The sequence below is a fragment of the Carassius auratus genome, unplaced genomic scaffold (assembly GCF_003368295.1).
Source record: "Carassius auratus strain Wakin unplaced genomic scaffold, ASM336829v1 scaf_tig00216676, whole genome shotgun sequence".
NCBI lineage: Eukaryota > Metazoa > Chordata > Actinopteri > Cypriniformes > Cyprinidae > Carassius > Carassius auratus.
The window spans coordinates 1-23497 of NW_020528686.1; the positions used below are offsets into that span (position 1 = coordinate 1).

The 23497-nt window shown below is 34.4% G+C and overlaps 1 pseudogene; it reads left to right on the forward strand.

The window, feature by feature from the left end:
* Nucleotides 1-4: 4 nt before the first annotated feature.
* On the forward strand, nt 5-19744 carry LOC113098798 (DENN domain-containing protein 2A-like; annotated as a pseudogene).
* The last annotated feature ends 3753 nt before the right edge of the window (nt 19745-23497 follow it).

Here is a 23497-nt window from a genome sequence, read left to right on the forward strand (position 1 = left end):
CACCTCGGAGGGACCTGTGAAGGAAAAGGAATGGATTTTGGACAAAGCCCCATTGGGGAAAACAACAGAAACTGGTCAGGACAAAAAGTTGGTGTTGACACACATTAAAAAACTTGAGCAAGCGATGAAGGAGACTCCTTCCAAATCGTCCTTGTCTATGCCCGGTAATTATTTCTGCCCAGCTTCAAAAGAGGAGCAGGAAGAAGCAGAGAAGAGGCCCCGCAGAGCCAATCTTTGGGACTCTGGATGTTGGGAGATCCGGCAGCCGAATTCGAAGTCGGGACTCTGAGAACGTCTACAGTGAACCTGGATCTCCTTCCATTAACCCTTTGCCAAAACCCCAAAGAACCTTTCAACACCACACACAGACAAATAACCCTGCGGCCATCCACTGTTTTGTCAAGGGTAAACGAAATCTCCCCCCTTTACCTTCCATCCCTCCCCCACCCCTTCCATCCTGTCCTCCACCTCAAGGGATCTGCAGAAGACTATCCGGACGAGCTCGAGACACTAATAACAGGTAAGAAGACTGATGTTTGTTGGCAGTGTCACTTTAAGAATGAGCTGAAGAACTGGATTGCATCTGGTGCATTTGTACTTCACTTGTATATCTAACAAATAACAAAGTCCTCTTAGTATGCCAGCCAATCTATTTGGTGCCCATCTTTATGTTGTCTCTGGGCATCTACTTCCAATCTTGCACAACTCATGCAATTCCTATCTCAAATGACTGAATACTCCAGAAGTCTCGGCCAAGTAACCAATACAGTCTGACTAAAATTGTATCATAAATATAGATTCTTTAGCTCAAAGTAAAATCAATCATGTGCATAAAGACCAAGTAATTCTTTTCTAGTACCTTGTCTATGCCTTATAATATCTCAGCCTTATGCGAGGACTGTTTAATGAAGCATCAGTAGCGCCTTTCTTCAATCCACCTTTCATAGTTTTTTGATGCATTACTTTGAAAGCTTAATAGATCCATACAGTGAATTTGTCAAGATTTAAAAAACCTATAATTGTAGTGCAGCTATTCCATGCATAGACATGCTAGCTGGAAAACGGCACGTGGGTTGAAGAAAAAACCTCACAAAATTAGTAGCCTGCTGTCTGATTTTTATGTCACACTAATAAATCTTTTGAAACCAAGACTCCCCTAAAGGATTACCATCAGTCTTTATGGGGATGCTGTTTTAACAGTAGCATTTATCAGTCTAGTCCTTCTATGAAAAAACTTTTGGTATTGTGATGCAATCTTAATCTTGAGGCTTGGGGGTTGAGGGGGTCTGTTTTAATCCAAGATTATGCCAAAATCCAATCATTTAAGGAGTGTTGTTCCAGTGAACCTTCAGTCCTTCAATTTCCTGTGGACTTAATTGGTTCCTTCTTGATCGTTCTCATTCTCTTAATGAAGTTTTTTTCTGTTGTTGTTGTTGAACCTGCAGGAAGTCCTACGAGTTTGAAGATCTTCTACAGTCGACATCAGAAGGTTGTCGAGCAGATCTCTATGAGCTATCTAAGCTAGGCCTCACTCGCACTTTATCAGAGGAGAATGTCTATGAGGATATCCTAGGTAACACAATGCATTGCACCACAATGGTACCAAGTAACCAGGCTGACTGCACCTGACAGAGCAATTACCCAGAAGCCTAGGAGCTTGAAACGTTAATAAGGACCAAACTGAGACAATGCCATTGCAAACATTGGTGTTTCTTTACTCAACCTCACCAGTGGTACTCTATGTTTGGGTTACCCCACATTAGTCTTCTCCACAGCAAAATCTGAGGTCTTATCCGTGGCAAGAAAAAAATTGAAATCGATTGGACGCAGGGCCTTGACATCAACAACAAAAGATTTGGGAGGCCTTTTTCTTGACCCAGTTTGTTATGTTGTCCTAACTATGTTTGGTTAGTTTAAAAGCGTTTTATTAGCATCTTCATTAGCATAGCATACCATCCGTGCTCTCTGCAATCCTATCAGACTTGTAACCTTTTTTTTTTTTTGGTCATCATATCCCAAAAAGATGGAAAACCACAAAGCTGTAAATTATAGCTTTCTTATTGAACTTTGATTATCTGTGATTATATAAATCTCTAGTCTTACTAGCCAGACCAAAGTAAATTTGTCTGCGCAATCATCCTTCTTACTGGTAATGATTTATGTTGTGTCTAATTATATTATAACAACTTTTCCAATAATGGAAGGTTCACTATTGATCTTGAATTTCTCTGGCCGGTAGCAGTTTTTTTAATGGCTTTGAACGTGGAGCCTAGCGCATGTTCTCTTATGTTCTAGAACTGGATGTCCCAACATCATAAACTGTCTTCCCACCAGACACATCTGGTGGATGAATCGACATAACAGAGGCTTTCTGCATCTGTACAAAAACACCCTTCTTCCGCTCAAACATTTTTCTCATCCCCGTCTCTTTCTCTCTACCTCATTAATTCTGCGCACAAACCAAGACCGAATTCGCTATTAGTTTGTCTTCTTTTTAGTACTGCTGGTGATGCCACACACAGCTAATGAGGCTTGCATGGATTCCCTGGAAAACTTTCAAACATCTGGAAAGGAATACAAAAGCAAGCAAACACATGACGTCAGTATGAAATATCTTCGCAGAAAAGCAGGACTAAGTCAGGCAGTGTTGACAAGGCGAAATTAACAAAAATATGCCCACGTTAGCTAGCACCACTGACTATCAACAAACCTGATTTATGACTTGTCATTATGGAAGAAATAAAATGTGCTTTTATTTAATTGAAATCTAAACCAATTCTGTTTTGTTTGGTAGGAAACTAAATCTAAATCTATCTATCTATCTTTTTATTAAATCATGTTAGCAATATGCTACATCATGCTATTAAGAAGCTATCATATCCATCTAGTCTTCTTATGGCCGTAATTTGGTTTTCAATCACTCAGTATGGTTAAGACTCCTTTTTATGTAAATCAGAGATAGTTTTTCTTGTTTTATTGTCCGCCATCTATAAATCATCTCTCCTTAACGAAACACTGAATTGAGGCTTAACTGAAACAAAATGCTTAAATGCTAATCAACATCTAGCATTAGGGTTTTAAGCAATGACTGAGCAAGCAGCTAATATTCTTGTATGTATTTTCCCTCCCTAAGACCCACCATCGAAGGAGAACCCATATGAAGACATAGAGTTGGAAAGTCACTGTCTTAGGAGCAAGTATCCCGTTTCTTCTTCCCCTTCCTCTCCTATTCCAGATACCCCATCCAAGGTATTCATACTGCTTTCCTGATTAATTGTTTCCACTCTAGAGTGAGTTCTCCATACATATCAGCATTCGGTACTGACATTTAAAGCTTTTTTAATCCCCAAAATTAAATGTGTCACGCACCTGTACTTAAGGCCTGTTTACACCAAGGATGATAACTACAATGATAGGTATAAAGATTTAATAATCAGTGAAATTCTAGGTGAATAATGAAGTTTGAAGTCCACAACTATAATGATAACAACACAGAGGAATTATGTCATTGGAATCAGTTTCAGAATGGTTTTTTATTTTATTTTTTTGATGATGGATGATAAAAACATTGACACGCCAATTAGAATCCATACTGCTTTAAAGGGCATATGCATTTAAATCGGTAGCTGACAAAGCTGTAACACTTACAATAAACAACATTATCGTGAGTTGATGTGGATGCTAATATAGTCATCATTCTAACTGTATATCGTTCTTGGTTAGGGTTACGGTTAGCCTTTATAAATGAAAAAAAAAATCTACTTTTCAGCCTCATATGGAAGCCCGTTTCTGCCACCGAATAAAAACATAAAAAAGGTCATTGTGTTTTGTATCGCAATTCTGACTTTTTTTTCCTCACAATTTCAAGTTATAAAGTTATAATTGCGTGATATAAATTCATAATTGCTTGATATAAAGTTAGAATTGTGTGATATAAGTCATAATTGCTTGATATAAAATCATAATTGCCTTGATATAAAGTCATAATTATGTGATATAAAGTCATAATTGCGTGATATAAAGTCAGAATTGCGTGATTCGCGTGATATAAAGTCAGAATTGCGTGATATAAAGGCAGAATTGTGTGATATAAAGTCATAATTGCGTGATTATAAAGTCATTAATTGTGTGATTTGGTGATATAAAGTCATAATTGTGTGATATAAAGTCATAATTGTGTGATATAAATCATAATTGGCGTGATATAAAGTCAGAATTGCGTGATATAAAGTCATAATTGCATGATATAAAGTCATAATTGCTTGATATAAAGTCATAATTGCGTGATATAAAGTCATAATTGGCTTGATATAAAGTCATAATTGCTTGATATAAAGTCATAATTGCGTGATATAAAGTCATAATTGCTTGATATAAAGTCATAATTGTGTGATATAAAGTCATAATTGCAATGATATAAAGTCATAATTGTGTGATATAAAGTCATAATTGCTTGATATAAAGTCTAATTGTGTGATATAAAGTCATAATTGTGTGATATAAAGTCATAATTGTGTGATATAAAGTCATAATTGCATGACATAAAGTCATAATTGTGTGATATAAAGTCATAATTGCTTGATATAAAGTCATAATTGCATGATATAAAGTCATAATTGTGTGATATAAGGTCATAATTGCATGACATAAAGTCATAATTGTGTGATATAAAGTCATAATTGTGTGATATAAAGTCATAATTGCATGATATAAAGTCATAATTGTGTGATATAAAGTCATAATTGCATGATATAAAGTCATAATTGTGTGATATAAAGTCATAATTGCATGACATAAAGTCATAATTGCGTGACAATAAAGTCATAATTGTGTGATATAAAGTCATAATTGTGTGATATAAAGTCATAATTGTGTGATATAAAGTCATAATTGCGTGATATAAAGTCATAATTGTGTGATATAAAGTCATAATTGCGTGATATAAAGTCATAATTGCTTGATATAAGTCATAATTGCATGATATAAAGTCATAATTGTGTGATATAAAGTCATAATTGCATGATATAAAGTCATAATTGCTTGATATAAAGTCATAATTGCATGATATAAAGTCAGAATTGTGTGATATAAACATGCAAACTGCGAGTTATAAAGTCAGAGCTGCGAGAAATAAAATTATAAAAGAAATAAAAATTTCTCAGATTTGCAAGTTTATATCCCACAATGCTGACTTTATAAATCAAATTGACTGAAATCCATTTATTCCACAGCTCTCCTCCAAGCCTGGTTTCTTCAGGCAGAATTCAGAGCGACGTAGTTTCAAGCTATTGGAACTGCGAAAGACCGGCAGAGATGGCGGCATTGCGTCCCCGTCACGGGTCAGCCCTCCATCAACACCCAGCAGCCCGGATGACACCCCGTGTCTGTCGGGGGATCCTTACAACCGACGGCGACGGAAAATTCCAAAGGTACTTCCAAAAAAGAGCCCAGTCAGTGTAATCCTTAACTTATCAGTGATTTATGGTTCTGGTCCACCCCTGACTGAGATGCTGGCCTATCGACATCCTTCCACTGCTAATAAAAATACAAGAAAAATGTGACAGGAGGATGAGACACCTAAGAATAATCTGGAAAATGAAGGAAAACGATATTTCCTTCAGAAATCCTTTGCGAAAGATTTAGAAGGCCTGTCTCTGATAAAGCAACAGCCATGAATGTTTTCTTTTTCAACAGATGGTGCAGAAAATCAACGGCATCTTTGAGGCCCGTAGGGGAAAGAAGAAGATGAAAAGGGTCTCACAGTCAACCGAATCCAGTTCGGGAAGAGGTTTGTGAAGGGAACATTATATATTAGATAAATTTAGACCTACTTATTTCTGTTTAAAGGAACAATACATCCAGTTTGCTCACATTTGTCATTTTCTTTTACATTTAATTGTTTATATATATATATATATATATATATATATATATATATATATATATATATATATATATATATATATATATATATATATATATATATATAATTATTATATTTATCTATATAAATTATATTCTGCTAATTAATTTGAGATCCTTTTCATTGTGCAACCCAGAAAATTGGGTTATACTCTTTTTTCCCCCTTTGTTTCAATCTTTTTTTATTGAAAGTAAATGTATTTGTTTACATTTTTTATATTTTATGTAATTTTTATATTTATTTATTTTTACTGTATTCTTTATCATTTATTCTTTAAAAAAATTATATATGTTTATATATAGAATTGTAAGAATGATAGTTTGTATGCATTGCATGAACCCTGAATAATAGTGTGATGACCGTATTTGTTGCACCTAGAGAGTTACAGTCTAATCCACATGCTTTGCATTGTGGGACAGTTCGGGCCCCAGCCACATGTGCGTCCAGTTAGCTTTATGGACACGTTTACAGTTTTGGGTCAGTTGTGTTTGACCCATTTTTCCAGAGATGATAGAATTATGTTACGGTATAGGATACACATGTGCATGAAATATGTTTCTGCGAATACCTGAATACTGATTTTCTAGTGACCTTTGACCTCTCTCTCTTCTCTGGTATAGTGACGGATGAAAACAGTGAGTCTGAAAGTGACACAGAGGAGAAAATAAAAGGTATGAGGTCCTACAGACCTACAGTATGTCTTCATGTCAGTTACGAATTTCAAGTTAACATTAAAGGAGTAGTTAAACCAAAAATTTGCTGAAAATATACTGACCCTTAGGCCAGCCAAGATGTAGATGAGTTTAAGCATTACATCACTTGCTCACCAATGGATCCTTTGCAGTGAATGGGTGCAGTCAAAATTAGAGTCCAAACAGCTGATAAAAACATGACGATAATCCACAAGTAATTCCCACAGCTGCAGTCTATCAGTTAACACACTGAGAAGTGAAAATCTGCACTCTTAGAAGAAAAGGTTCTGTAAAGAACCGTAAAAGGTTGTATCAGGCGCTACGTATTTGGAACCCCTAAAAGGTTCTATATAGAACCCCTTTTAAGGGTTCAATCAAAGTTTTTATATGGAAACTTTTAGGGGTTCATTCATGATTATTTATTTTGTCCTTTCCGAATTAAATATTTCATATAATTGACAAACATCAAGACCTTTAAATGTAAAAATGTAACCCACATAAAAAAGTCACCCATGAATACTGAAAAAAGCACACCCAAAGTGCATAGAACTAGTCATTTATTTATATTAAAAAAATGAATTACTATTACTGAAAGAATGCTACTGTAATTTCAAATATTCAAGGCTTTAAATGTACACATCAACCTTAAAACACCAACCATTTAAAAATCTCATAAATAATGAAAATAGAGTTTCATCTACATCTACGTATTACAAAATAAGTCCATTATAAAATTACATTAATCTATCAATAATAAATAATGCAAATATGCAGATTTACAGACACAGAATCGCGAATCATTTGAATCAGTTCGGGAGTTCGTAGCGGGTTCGCGAATCATTTGAGTCAGTTGGGGGATCGCAAATCATTTGAATCAGTTCGGGAGTTCGTAGCGGGTTCGCGAATCATTTGAGTCAATTTGGGAATCGCGAATCATTTGAATCACTTCGGGAGTTCGTAGCGGGTTCGCGAATCATTTGAATCAGTTTGGGAATCGCGAATCATTTGCATCAGTTCGGGAGTTCGTAGCGGGTTCGCGAATCATTTGAGTCAGTTCAGGAGTTCAAAGCGGGTTCGCGAATCATTTGAGTCAGTTTGGGGATCGCGAATCATTTGCATCAGTTCGGGAGTTCGTAGCGGGTCCACGAATCATTTGAGTCAGTTCGGGGATCGCGAATCATTTGAATCAGTTCGGGAGTTCGTAGCGGATTCGCGAATCATTTGAGTCAGTTTGGGGATCGCAAATCATTTGAATCAGTTCGGGAGGTCGTAGCGGGTTCGCGAATCATTTGAGTCAGTTCGGGAGTTCGGAGCGTGAATCATTTGAGGCAGTTCGGGAGTTAGGAGCGGGATCGCGATTCATTTGAGTTATTTTGGGAGTTCAAAGCGGGTTCGCGAATCATTTGAGTCAGTTTGGGGATCGCGAATCATTTGCATCAGTTCGGGAGTTCGTAGCGGGTTCGCGAATCATTTGAGTCAGTTTGGAGATCGCGAATCATTTGAATCAGTTCGGGAGTTCGTAGCGGGTTCGCGAATCATTTGAGTCATTTTGGGGATCGCGAATCATTTGAATCAGTTCGGGAGTTCTTAGCGGGTTCGCGAATCATTTGAGTCATTTTGGGGATCGCGAATCATTTGAATCAGTTCGGGAGTTCGTAGCGGGTTCGCGAATCATTTGAGTCATTTCGGGAGTTCGGAGCGTGAATCATATGAGTCAGTTCGTGAGTTCGGAGCTGGTTCGCGAATCATTTTTGTCAGTTTAGGGTTCGCGAATCATAGCTGTATATGGATAGGCATTTTTAACTAATTTAGTAGCTAGTTCTAATTACTAATTTCCAAGCATAATATGTGAATTGTATTTTTTGTTTTAATGATGTGCCTTTTAACAGTATCAAGTATATTCAAAAAAATGCACGCATCTAGACTAATGTAAAGTTACATGAAGTCATACTAGTGTGCGTGTGCATTTTGAGTGCATTCTTTCACTGCATTATTCGGTGTATTCAAATGCATTTATGAATGCATGTGAATGATAACAAAATTCAAGATATGGGGGTTAGAAAATTTATATATTTATATAATTTTATGTAGTTAATCAATATCACAAGAAGAGTGATAAAATGTGCTTTTAAGTTACTACAAACAATAATTTAATTACAAATACAAAAATGTTACAGAATAATGTAATATATGAATGAATAATAGCCTAAAGAACATTTGTCCCAAAAGCTTTCTTTCTTGTCTAAGAGTGTGTGTTTGTAAAAAAACAAATCCATCATTAAAGTGTTTTAAATTTAAATAGTTGCTTCTATTTAAAATAGCATACTAATGCTTCCTCCAGTGAAAAAGTCCATCTCCTGTTGTCTCTCACATCAAATCCTCCCACATTTCTGCTTAAAGAAGTTTTTGCTTTGCAAACTGTGCTTGATCTGAGGATAATTTTCTCCTGATTCAAGATGAGAGGACGTTTTCACTGAAGAAATCAGCATTATTGATGGAGGACTCGAATGTTTGTTGAAAGTTTGTGAGTTAATTTGTGACGTGTTTGTGAAGTAATACTACATTTCTCCAAATCTGATGAAGAAACAAATTCACCCTAGTCTTGGATGGTCTGAGGGTGAGAACATTTTCAGCAAATTTAACATTTTGAGTGAACTATTCCTTTTAATTGAGTGGGGAAAAACATCATCATTGTCTGTTTATCCTTCCTCTTCCTGTTCTGTTTTAGCTCACAGTCAGAGATTAGTGTCGGTCCAGTCTATGTTGAGGCAAACCGGTCGATATCGCACTCTGGAGCGAGACCTGATGGAACTTCAGGAGCGGAAATTGTTTGAGTACTTTCTGGTTGTGGCTCTTCATAAGACCAAAGCAGGCGTGCCGTATTTACCAGAAGTCACACAGCAGTTCCCTCTCAAGGTATAAACATTTTCCTTCCAAAAACATATAGGGTAAAATGGGGCTAAAGGTGCAGTTGATATTTTTTTTCTCTAAACCTCTAAATGGCACAAAAATGTGGTGTAGCACTTTCTAATACACTCGCTTTTCAAGATGCACCTGCAAATTTGTCTGAACCTTGAGGCAGAGTTGATTCTGTGCTCACTTTTTCTATTATTTTATGTTTTTTTTTATGTTGTAAATATAAATAGCAATTGAGAATATCTAACATCAATGCATATATTTTGGGACAAAGGTCTTTTTAATGATTTCAGCTTTGCTTAAGATAATTAAAGCAACAGTTTTTAAATAACGAAAGAATATATAATATGATTATGGTATATGGGGTAAAAAGCACAGCTGCTATTTGGGCTAAAGGCAAAGTAATTAACATGATAATTAGGCTAATAGATGGCTGGCTTGACATGACATGGTTAGATTCAGATGGTAAATATCATATATGATGTTGAGATATATGCATAATAAATAATCCTTCATTAGATGTCTGGTTTGTTAGGAGGACAATAATTGGCCAAGATACAACTATTTGAACTATTTGAATATTGAGAAAATCATCTTTAAATGAATGCATATTGTGAATCAAAAATGAAGTTTTGATATATTTACAGTAGGAAATTTACAAAATATCATAATTGGAACATGATCTTTACTTAATATCTTTATGATTTTTTGACATAAAAGAAAAATGTATAATTTGACCCATTCAATGTATTGTTGGCTATTGCTACAAAAAATTGTGCTCCAGAGTCACAGAATGTATTTTTATACTAACATATTTTAATGACAGTATATTTATTGAACAAAAACTGCAATTATACATTGCAAAGTGAAAAGCCCAATTTTTTCTTAAGGTTTTAGCCCCTTTGTAGCCTACTACAGAACAAATATGATCTATTTAGGCTTAAAAGATCAGCATGAGACGTTCATCGATCTGTGTTCCTGATTCTTTTTCCTCACTAGTTTGAACGAAGCTTCAAGTTTATGCGAGAGGCTGAAGACCAGCTGAAAGTCATTCCTCTGTTCTGTTTCCCTGATGCTAAAGACTGGGCACCTGTGGACAGTTTCCCCAGGTATCGAATCCACAGCCTTACAAAAGCAACCTCATTCATTATTTGAAGCACATTTGTTGTTATTTGCTGAAATATATGCTTTTTTTGTGCTGGTCGGGAATCATTTGCTCATTGGAAATGAATCTGTTCTTCATAGTGAAACGTTTTCGTTTGTCTTAACCGGAGAAGATGGGAGCCGGAGATTTGGCTACTGTCGACGTTTACTGGTGAACTGCTCTTTGTTTTTCATTTGAAGGGTACCATTAATACTAAATAACGTAGAGTACAGTTACCACAAGCTAGACATTTAGTATTACAAAATATGAATGAGGTATTAATGGGCTTCAGAATTAAATAACTTTTTACTCAATACTGCACAATATATGCTGCCTATTGTTTTTTTTTTTTTAAATACCAAATTGTCATTGTGAACTCATTAGGTTACATTTAAGTGACTTCTAGCTAGCAGTTAGAAATAAATGTTATTTTGTATTTTAAATTCATTTTTTGGGCGTTTCATCAGTGGTTTGTGTGTTTTGTGTTTATAGCCCAGCGGTAAAGGGAGGCGTCTACCTGAAGTGTACTGCATTGTGAGCAGACTGGGCTGTTTTGATCTCTTCTCCAAGGTGTTTCATTTGACCTTTAGCATTTAACTTCAGTGTGCCATCTATTATCTTGTGCTTCTTTTTTGGTGCTTTATTTTAATAATTGTATTTAATAATTATTATTTATGTTATTATATTTATATTTATTTATAACTATTATTATTAAATATATATATATATATATATATATATATATATATATATATATATATATTTTTTTTAATCAATCTTACCCTAAAGACATGCTTATGTATTTTTATTTTATTTTATTTTATAATTTTTTTTATAAGCCATAGGGGTTTCAGCCTGTAAGGCATCTTACCCTACAGACATTTAATTTAATTTAATTAACATTTTTTTTTTTTTTAATAAGCCATAGGGGTTTCAGCCTGTAAGGCATCTTACCCCTACATTTAATTTAATTTAATTTAATTTAATTTAATTTAATTTAATTTTATTTTATTTTATTTTATTTTATTTTATTTTATTTTATTTTATTTTATTTTATTTTATTTTTATTTTTTTTATTTTTTATTTTTATTTTATAAGCCATAGGGGTTTCAGCCTGTAAGGCATCTTACCATACAGACATTTTATTTTATTTTTATTTATTTTATAAGCCATAGGGGTTTCAGCCTGTAAGGCATCTTACCATACAGACATTTTATTTTATTTTATTTATTTTTATTTATTTTATAAGCCATAGGGGTTTCAGCCTGTAAGGCATCTTACCCTACTGACATTTTATTTAATTTAATTTAATAAAAAAAAAAAAAAAAATTATAAGCCATAGGGGTTTCAGCCTGTAAGGCATCTTACCCTACATTTTATTTTATTTTATTTTATTTTATTTTATTTTATTTTGTTTTGTTTTGTTTTGTTTTGTTTTGTTGTTTATTTTTATTTTTTTTAAGCCATAGGGGTTTAGGCATCTTACCCTAAATTCATTTATTTTATTTTATTTTCCCTAAGCGTCACAGCCTGTATCTTACACTAAAGACATGCTTATGTATTTGATTTGATTTGATTTTAACCACAGACATCTCACCCTAAATACATATTTTGTTTTGTTTATTAATTTGGTTTTCAGTTTGTTTTTGTTTTATTATAATTTATTAGTTTTTTTTTTTATGACAATATATGACAATTTAATTATTACTTCATTTATTTAGAATAATTTTGAATAATGTATGAGTGGTATGCAAAAAAATAACGATAAACTCACAATAACTACTGGTATTGTCACTGGTATTATTATATTTATTTGTTTTGAACAAAAAAAAGCGATCTGTGGTGACATGAAAGCGATCTTACATGAGGTGTGTGCTGATGTCTGTCTGATGCAGATCCTGGATGAGGTAGAGAAGCGACGAGCCATTTCTCCTGCGCTGGTCCAGCCGTTTATGAGAGGAATTATGGAGGCTCCGTTCCCAGCGCCGGGAAGAACCATCAGCATTAAGAACTTTCTGCCGGGTTCAGGGACCGAGGTCAGTGTAAAAGTATATGAAAACATCTTCTGGAATTCTACAGGGAGTTCATTCTCAAAGTTAATTCCACTTCTCTCTCTCTCTGACTCTTTCCGTAGGTGATAGAATTATGTCGGCCTTCAGATTCCCGTCTGGAGCACGTGGATTTCGAGTGTTTGTTTTCCTCTCTGAGCTTGCGTCTGCTTCTGCGGGTGTTTGCTTCTCTTCTGCTGGAGCGGAGGGTCATCTTCACCGCAGATAAACTCAGGTACGACCCATTCACACCTGTCCGAGGCATCTCATCCAGCAAGTTCAGAAGCCTTGTTTTAATGCAGAGCTTGATTGACAGGTGAGTAGGCGGAGCTTGTTCTGGATGCTCACTTGTGTAAATGGTGTCTTTCAGCATTCATAAGGTAAAACTATACATGATCAATTTATGTACGTATGTTGCATTAAGAACGGCACACGTGTGTTTGTGCGTGAACCCTAAAGAGGACAAGGGAAGAATGAAAAGATATGGCACGGTAAGCATGGAAAAGAGTGTGGCTTGTGGAACTGTTTTTCACAGCTCAAGACAGATATGGAAAAAATGCTGTCGTGTTATATAGTCGCCTTGGGAACAAACGTCAACCCCGATGTTATTTTTCTACGGAAAAAGAGAGAGACCAGCGCTCACATGACGTTCTGCGTCTGTAATGAGAGCCGGGTCCCTTCTTAGGGATCATCAAACCAGCATCCTCCCTAAAAGATGATTTGAGACAGTGATGAGCTGGCCAAATGGATCTGGAAGGACCTGGAATTGTGTTAAGTGTGTCGACTCGCAAATAAGAGGAGAAATATGCGTCCTAATGAGTAAAGACTGCACTTTTAGTGGATGAAATGGCTCTTCTACAGAACAAAAAGGCTGTTAGAAAATCAATCAATTAACCACACTGCACTAAAAATATTAAACATACTTATATTTTGATAACATTGATAAACTGATAATTATGATTGATGTCATTGCTACTATTATTGTTATTATTTATTTTGAACAATGTTTAATAATAACATTGGATTTTTTTTTTGTGAATAAAAATATATTTTTTTAAACAATTATATACTGTAATAATTGTTGATTTGTTCTTGCTGTTATCATTTACAATCTGCTAATGGGTAAATACAAAATTGATTTATATTTATAATGGGTGAGTCATTTTTCACATCCACATCAAGAGAAAAATAAGAAATATTTTCTTATTAATTTTGCCAGTGTTTGCCAATATCCTCTCAATTTTATAATTGATAACTTCATAGTTTTATATATATATATATATATATATATATATATATATATATATATATATATATATATATATATATATATATATATAATAACATTTCAATGTAGTTATTATTGGTATAATTATTTATTTTATTAAAATATTAAAGTATGCTAATGACAATTTGGAATGAAATGCACAATGCAAAAATCATAATTGTCCTAAAATAGCTTTTTATACAAAACATCCTGCTATTTCTTGCATTATTGAATTTCTTCAGCATTTAGAAGGTATTGAAAGTATGAGCAATAGTGTTGCCTGCTTTAGTGAACGGCACTGATTGTTGTTTCTTTGCTGCCATCTGCTGGTGTGAATGTGTCAGCACAGTCATGTTGATCCGTGTCTCTCTCTCTCTCTCTCTCTCTCTCTCTTTAGCACCCTCTCTAAATGTTGTCATGCCATGGTGGCTCTGCTGTACCCCTTCACCTGGCAGCACACATACATCCCGGTCCTGCCGCCGTCCATGATGGACATTGTCTGTACACCGACTCCTTTCATAGTCGGGCTGCTCTCCAGCTCTCTGGCCCGTCTCAAAGAGCTGCCGCTAGAGGAGGTCAGACACCAGCAGTGTACACAATAATACACTTTCTGCAGTATGTGGGACATAGATGTCTGCATCAAAATACATTTTCTAAAGTGATTTTATGCCTATAGAAAACACATTTAATTTAAGTAAAGTTTCTACTTTTATGGTTTCAAATAAGTTTTTGTAGAATAAAATTTCAAAATTTGGTTGAAATAATGTTACATTGTCATTCAGTGTAACAATATTTATGTAAAACATGCTTATTCTGATTTGTACATTAAAATATTGTAAGAATAAGAGAGCATATGGAAATTTAATTGTTTTATATTAGTAAAAAAAATCTTACTGACAATTGGGCGAAACCTAAGACTGTGGCAGATTAAAAAATAAAATAAAATTACTGATTAGTATTTGGGGTGAAAGTAATTAGTCTTTTAATATGTCATAAATCGATTTTTGTTGTAAGTACGCCTGACAAGATTGTCACACTGAATGACATTTTAGTGGTGTCTTCTGTAAATCAGGGAAACAATTATATTTATTTTTTGCTTGGAAAAACAAAAACATTTTTTTTTAATTATTGGGTAAAAAAACAACAATTTAATACACATATTGTTTTATGCTTAAACCCTTTTTCGTCTTTGACTCATGTAAAAGTGATGTTTAAAATGTTCAGATTCATTAACATGTATATGTTTATATTACAAAATGTGTTTTCTGTGCAGTATGTACAGTATACTGCATACTTTCTTAATAGTAAGCGCGACAGTATGCAACAAGGTTGTAATACTTTTGATTTTTATATGAAGTATTTTATTTCCATTTAATTTTCAATTTCTCTATTTTAGTTTCATTCTGTTGGTCAGTTCTTTTGCATTGGTTACAGTTCTGTTTCTTTTGGTCAGAGTTTGCATTTTCTAGCAGTTTTTTTTGTTGTTTGATAGTTGATAGGTTTATTTGATAGTTTTTTGATAGGAATTGCATTGCATTGTGGGTTGTTCAGAGCAGTTCTCTGGCTGTATGCTGCACATTTCGGCAGATGCACAGGCGGCACACTGCATGCTGCTAAGCAAAACATAGACAGGGTCGGAACATAGCCAGAGGAGATCTCCAAAGTTATTTTCAGCTGTTTGACCTGTGACCTCTTGGATGTTACACCTCATTATGACTAATGTGGGAAGGAAACAAGGCCAATAAAGCCTAGGATGTGGTGTTAATATTCTATGTATACATTTATGGATGAACAAAAGAACCGGATTGGGCTCTTCTCAGAGAAGATCAGAGGCCAGACACGTTTCTGATATTTCTCTCTGAGAACTTCCCGTGCGGCTGGGCGGCCCTGACCTCTGACCTCGTCACAATAGCTGCGATAGGGGAAAAGGCTGAGATCGCCAGTGCAGGAGGAAATGACATCACTGTGTCCTCTGCTCTCTTTCAGGTCCTGGTGGTCGACCTCGGCAACAGTCGTTTCCTGCGACAGGTACTGTACCCGAGTAGTTTTGGTCTTTAATTTAGGCTGGATTTGCATCTCGATGATGAAGCGAAAGAAATCTACGTCTGTGTTTCCTGTTTCAGATGGATGATGAGGATTCGATTCTGCCTCGTAAACTCCAGGCCGCTCTGGAACACGTTCTAGAGCGGAGGAAGGAGCTGGCGTGTGACGTGGCAGATAATCCTGGCGGTACATTACTGTCCGATCTCTTACACTCAGGGGTTAGAAAGATAACAGCCATGCATCTTGGACGAAAAAAAATATCTGCTGATTTGCAAAAAAGGCTTCACTTATTTGATGACAACAAAAATACATTTTGAACATGGCTTCATCCACTCTAAGAAAAAAAGGTACAAAAGCTGTCACTGGGGCGGTACCTTTTCAAAAGGTCCACTTTTGTACCTTTTAGGGACTAATATGTCTTTTTAAGGTACAACGGTGTGCCTTTTGGAAAAAGTACCGCCCAAGTGTCAGCTTTTGTATCTTTTTTTTCTCAGAGTATCCAATGTTCTAGAATTCCTTGTTCTAGAAATGTATGCAAAATAGCACAAATTTAATTGGATAACACATCATTGGCATATTAAAACATAACATTTTAGAAAATATTTAATACAAAATATGTTTGTAATTCTTGATGTAATCAATCAACTGTGTAAGTATGGTTATTTTTTAGTTTTTTGTTTTTTGTTTTTTTACAACATTAACTTGTGTCTCGCCTTAATGCGTAAAAACATACAACAAACATATCTTTAAATATTATAATGCATTTTAATGTTGGTTACAATTATGGAAATATATAATGCATTACAGTGTGCATAATGAATAGCTTTATATACATGTATCAGGTTTAATGCACTTGATAACAGCATTACTTTAATATCATTTAGATACTATTATAGTTTAAAATGGTATTAATTGAATCAGTTTTTTCAAAATCAGATTTTTAGATCCTTTTTAATTTTAAATCTTATTAATTTTGTTGTGGGTCTTTATCAGTTTTGGTGTTTTTTTGTTTATTCTATACTATAATATTGCCTTAGCATCTAGGTGAAAGAAAAATATGATTTAATTTTTTCATTTATTTTATTTCAGGTAACGTTTATATGATTTAACTTTCATAAAAAATTTTTTGTTTTTAGTTTCAATTATTCTCTAGATAACTATAATTGCAAAACAACAAAAGCAGTTTAACATAATAATAATGTTTTTTTTTCTTCAGTATTTCTTTTAACACACTAGTCACTTTTTGGATGAATAATCAAGCATCCTAATTTATTTATTTTTTTGTAATTTGTCCTCATTAGAGCCCAGTTCTCTGAGTTGTGTGGTGTCAGAGGTGTTTGTGCGGTTCTTTGTGGAGATCGTGGGTCATTACTCACTCTTTATGGGCGGCAGTGACCGTGATGAAGAATCCTCTGCCTCGTCTTCCTCCTCTCCGACTCCCTCGTCCTTCCAGCGTGAGGCTTTTCGTAAAGCCGTGTCCTCCAAGAGCCTGCGGAGATTCCTGGAGGTCTTCATGGAGACGCAGATGTTCGCGGGATTCGTGCAGGAAAGAGACTTTCGGAGGCAGGGCCTGAAAGGTTCGAATGGTTATGAATCTTGGGAAATACAATTTATATTTGAGGATTGATTTTGTTTTGAAACTGTTTTGTTGTTTGTTTTGAACAGGTTTGTTTGAGATGAGGGCTCAGGATTACCTCGATTCTCTGCCAGGCAGCGAGAACAGAGGCGTCAACAAGTTCCTCAAAGGTTTAGGTAATGTTTCACCTGCAGATCTAACTAAAGACAAAGAATTAGGGCATGTTTGGAATGACATGGTGTTTCTGCTGTATATGCATATCTTCTGTATATATAGAATATCCTGATCACTCTGGGTAGCTCTTTAAATATTATTTTTTAAGTATAATTACATTAATAAAAATTTATATTATGTATATTTTATTATTGGAAAATGATATTTTGATTATGTAATAGCGTATGGTAAATAAGCATATGGAATAAGCATATATTTTATATAATTATTATATATCGTTTAATGCCAGTTACTTAATGCTTTGTATTTTGGGATACAGCATTCCACACATTGGTTTATGCAAAATACATATAATATAAATATTAAAATAAACATGAATATGGAGAGCTAAAATAAGTCAAAATTAAGCTATTAAATGAATATGGAAATATAGAAATAAATTGGTTAAATACTACATTTTAACATTAAAAACAAATAAATGCATGAATAAATGCATGATTTAAAATGAAATATTAAATTTCCTCCACATGTTGTAAGCAAACAAACAAATACATATTTATGCATGCATTTAATTATTTGTGTTTAAAGAACATTTAAAAACAACCCAAAGGTTGACCAAAGTGCTGTACAGAACATTAGAAACAATACATATAATATAGTCGGGTTATGAGGGAGTATAAATGGAAAAAGAGTGATTTGATGACAGAATTAATCTGTTTATCGAACCGAAGTCCTAAGTCAAATAAACACCATGGTTTTTCACGCACAGAGTAACATAAGAACTTAAAGCCTAGATCCCAGATCACCACTATCATAAAAATCACTTGGTCCAAACAATACAACTTCAGTTTTTTTCTCATTTAAGGCCAAATATTTTTTTTATTTTAGATCCCGTGAGCATGCTATTGCAAAACCTCAATATAACATGAATCTTTACGTTAAAGTGCGAGGTACAACTAGAGTCTTCAGTATATAAATGAAACGATATTCCATGTTTGGAAAACAAGGATTCAGTGGCAGCATGTGTAAAGAGAAAAGTGTTAGGAGCAAGGATCGATCCCTGTGGAACACCACAGGAGAGGCGTGCTACTTTCCAATACATACAGGGAACTTCCTATTGGTCAAATATGACCAAAACCATTTTAAATCGTTACCCTGAATGCCTACATACTTTTCCAATAGAGAAATATAAATTTTATGATCAACCATATCAAATGCTGAACTGAGATCTAAAAGGACCACAGCAAAAGCATTACCATTATCAGTAGACAACATAACATACTTTGTAACATTCCGTAAAGCAGATTCAGTACAGTGTAATTTTCTATAACCTGATTAATACAAATTGTTACCACAATGCAAAACTGTATACAGTATACACTTTACAGTAAGCTGCTATTCCATTCTGAACAGTCTGATGAACCAATATTTGTAAAAGAAACTAAGATTTCTGTTTGAATGGGATTTTGAGCATTTCTCTTTCCTCTCTCTTTTCTCTCAGGACACAAGATGAAATTCCTGTCCAAAAAATGAAAACTAGCCATGTAAGGATCTGTATGTTAGACTTGCTCTCACCAGATCGTTTGACCAAAACAGACCAGAAGTATGGGATACGGCAACCCTAAGGACCAAATGCGATGGAAAACACTGTACAGTCCATTCTAGCTCCCCAAACCATACCTTAAAGGACTTTATTGAAACCCAGAACAGAAGCGTCCATGTACAGTTCTTTCTCTCGTTTTCTACATGTATAAGAGATAGAGTACAACTTCTTCAGAAACAGGAGGCTATAAATTAATTTATATTCTTTCTAGAAATAAGAAGACCTTTATGAAATCCTCTGTAAAACTTTATATGTTTCCTCTTAAAGTCGAAATTGTGTTGTTAGTTTGTCATAGTATATTTATCGTACGTTACAGACTCGAGATCGTCGACTGGGTTTCCGTGAAAACACCGGCCACTGTGATTGAATGAAGCGTTGTTCTGTGTTTAAAAACGGGGGAAATCTAGAATCTTGGAACTGCAGGATCGGGAACTGTTCTAGAATTAGTTCAGAAAAGGTTCTCGACCGAAACCAGAACGAAGTTGGAGTTTTTCTTTTCTCTGTCTTACGTGCGTTACAGAAACACCACTAAAGTTACTTTGAACTTGTTTTTTTTTTTTTTTTTTAATAAACAGTGTTTAATAATACTTTACCTGGACTTGTTTTCTTCTGAGTTGCCAGATCCCCTGAATTCATGTGTTATGTTCTAGTGTCTTGGATGTTGGCGTCATCGCCATCATGTACTTTGTTTGCTGGATGTTACAGGCATCTTTCTGCACACAATGTCCCATGAACATTGGATTCAGATGTTTCTCAAAGCCCTCTAACCTTTGGACATTAGGTGCAGGTTTGTTTGTGGCCTGCAGATGGCCCCAAATCTGATCTGAGAAACTTGAGTGTGGGGAAAGCAAAAAAGGTGGTCCCTGTCCCCATTACTTTAACACCAGGAAATATGGATGCTTTCCAAACAAAAACAGCTTCTTTTTTTCCTAGGAGTAGTTTGTAAATATCTTAATGAATGGATTTTGCATAACTGAGTACCATCTGATATCATGAGTGTGCTTTTCTGCAATTCTCTAAATGAGTGTTTACCCCAAATAAGACAAGCAGTGTTAGTAATAATTAAGTAATTAAGAAGTTCTACAAGTGAAACGAGTAACTTTATAAACAAGTGATTAATATAATATAATATATATATATATATATATATATATATATATATATATATATATATATATATATATACACAACAAGTTCTCACTTTTTTAAAACATAATAAAACTCATTCACATGAAGATAACACAACACACTACCATATAATACATACATATACATTTAAACAGACACACACCATATATTTTTTTACACAATTTAGTAGATATAAGTACCTTTTAATATATGTGAGCACGTCTTTATATTATAATTTTAAGTAGTACTTAATACAAAGATGGTCTTGACACTGTTTCCAGGATTCTTTTCCCGGACTTTTAGGACAACAGCTGTCTCTCATACTGACCCAGAACAATGTGAATCCCTCTGGATCCGGGCTTATTTCCTTTTCTCTCCACACCAAGACTGCTCCTTTTTCCTTTTCAAACCCGGGACCTCCCCTCAACCTCCCTCCTCCCCTCCCTCCTCCTGTCTGCTCCTCAACGTTATACTGCAGCCAATTCCTGAAAATTCCAGCCTTCCTCGCGCGCTTCCAGTCACTCAGGCAGATTTTACCCCCAAAACACTTCATTTTCCCCTCTGTTCCTTCTGACAGGTAAGAATTGTATTTATTTACAGATTTCACAGTGGCATTTGTTTGAACAGTTATTTAAAAATCTAAATCTGTCTGTAAAATAGCCACAAGCACTTGTAGAGCTGTAAGTTACAGATCTTCTCCTCACTTAACGATATTTCAGAACAGCCGCGAAACGAACTCACTGAAGCGCTATTCTGACACGTGATGACGAAATGTGATGTAATAATGGAATATTTGGAATCGTTGGAATTTTTCCTGAATTCACGCGTTCTTTTTTTCTGATTCACCGGAAACTTTCTGAGGAACTTGAACGCGTCACAGGCGCGCGTTGCTCAGCGCGAGCGCGTGTCGCGTCTCACTTCGTTAATTATTGCGCAAATTATCGGTTGAGAATAAGGTTGATCCTTTAAATAGTGACATGTCTGCACATAAAACGTTTGGAAAAATGTATATAATATATAAAAAAATGTATAAGAATGCAATAAAAGTGTTTACTTAATAATTGTGGAAACTATTATTATTATTAGCTTTATTATTATTATTATTATTATTGATTGTCTTGTCTGTTTTGTTTTAAGATAAAGTAATATTTTTTTATTAAGCTATTTTAATCCAGTGTTCATTCAGCCTATGTATTTCTTTAGCCAGACCTTTGCTGTTAAATATTACTGTTATTAATTTCAAAATTGCAAATATTTTCTTATTTTTATGTGTATAGGGTTTTCACTTTACAGTGCTTTGAGTTTTACAGACTATTTGTTTGTTTGTTTGTTTTCACTACAAGTCAAAGGTTTGCACACACTTTTTTTTATTCTCACTTTTTTCACATGGTTGAATAATAGTAAAGTGATAAAAACTATATATATTTGATATCTAGACATTCATCATCTGACTACATGAAGTTCATCATAGGCTGCTTTTAAACACTATTAAAGGAGTTCATAGTTAATGTAGTATTTCCTTTATTCAAATGTTGGTTTTGTCAAGAAATTCCCATGGACAATTTGTAAATGTAATGTTTAATAATATAAAATAAATCTTTAAAGTTCTCAAATTAATTAATTTGAGCTACACTTTTTTTCCAAGGTTCTCCAAAGCTAAAGTCATCATAGTTGGTTAAATGACTATAGTGGTGAATGCACATGACAACAAATATAATTTTAGCTCTTTTTTTTATTTGCTTCTATAATAAAACAGAATATTTAAAATTCAAAAACAACTATGTAACACATTGAATTAAACGTAGTATATAGAAAATATTTTCTTGTAAAATATAATCCTATAATCTTGATTTATGACTTTGAAAACTGATTTTTTTGCAGTGTAGATTTATGTTGTTAATAATGGTATAAACATGTCATCACTATCTGTGAAAAAGGGTTAATTAGTTGATCATTGAATGACCCAAAGTCAGTCTAAACAGATTCAAATGGCAGTTTGAAGCGCAGTGGTCCGCTCTCTGTCAGCTGGCCTCATGGGTAAATATTTCGGGTGTTGGGGTGAAGAGTCAGTGCCCTGCGTGTTCTGCGTCCCGGGGGGATGGAATAATCTACAGGAACAACAGGTGGAATGGGGCCGGTGCCCACCTGCTTTCTGCGGCGCGGGAGGAAGGAGGGGGACGGGATATTGTGTTGTTTTAATAAAAAGCATCAGGGAAACATTATTAAATGCTGCATCTGTGTGAAGGTTTCATTAGCGCTCTGTAAAGTGGCATTTAGTTGAAGCGTCTTCACACTTGGGCTCTGTCTGCATCTGTTTTCTTCTGTAGAGTTCAGTTTGCTGCATTTTTTCAGTTTAGTTTTTACCTTTACTATTGAGTAACATAGGTTTCACCTTCTAACGTCACGGGACAAAAAAAGTTCATTTTCTGTTCTGAGTATATATATTGTTTATTACATTTCATAATTTTTTTAAATTACATTTTATATTTTTTTTTTTAAATAAAATCTGATTTGTGAGATTCAAACTTGAAATGTAAACTTGAAGATTTTAAACTTGAAATTTACACCCAGATTTGTGAGATACCAACTCTGAATTTTGAGATATAAACCAGAATCGGAAAGATATAAACGCTTACCATTAATAACCTCCAAATTATGTGATACAAACTCAGAATTACAAGATATAAAACAAAAAATTATGAGATTGAGATAAATTATGAGATACCCAAAATTACCAGAAACTCAGAATTTCACATTACAAGATATAAAAGCAGAATGGCAACATAAGCCCAGAATTTTGCATTATAAACTTAGAATTATGAGATATAAACTTAGAATTATGAGATATAAACTCCAAATTACGAGATATAAACTTAGAATGGTACAATATAAACAAAGAACTACAAGATATAAACTCTGAATGCATAACATAATCTCAGAATTCCGAGATAAAAACCCAAAATTCCGAGATATAAACTAAAAA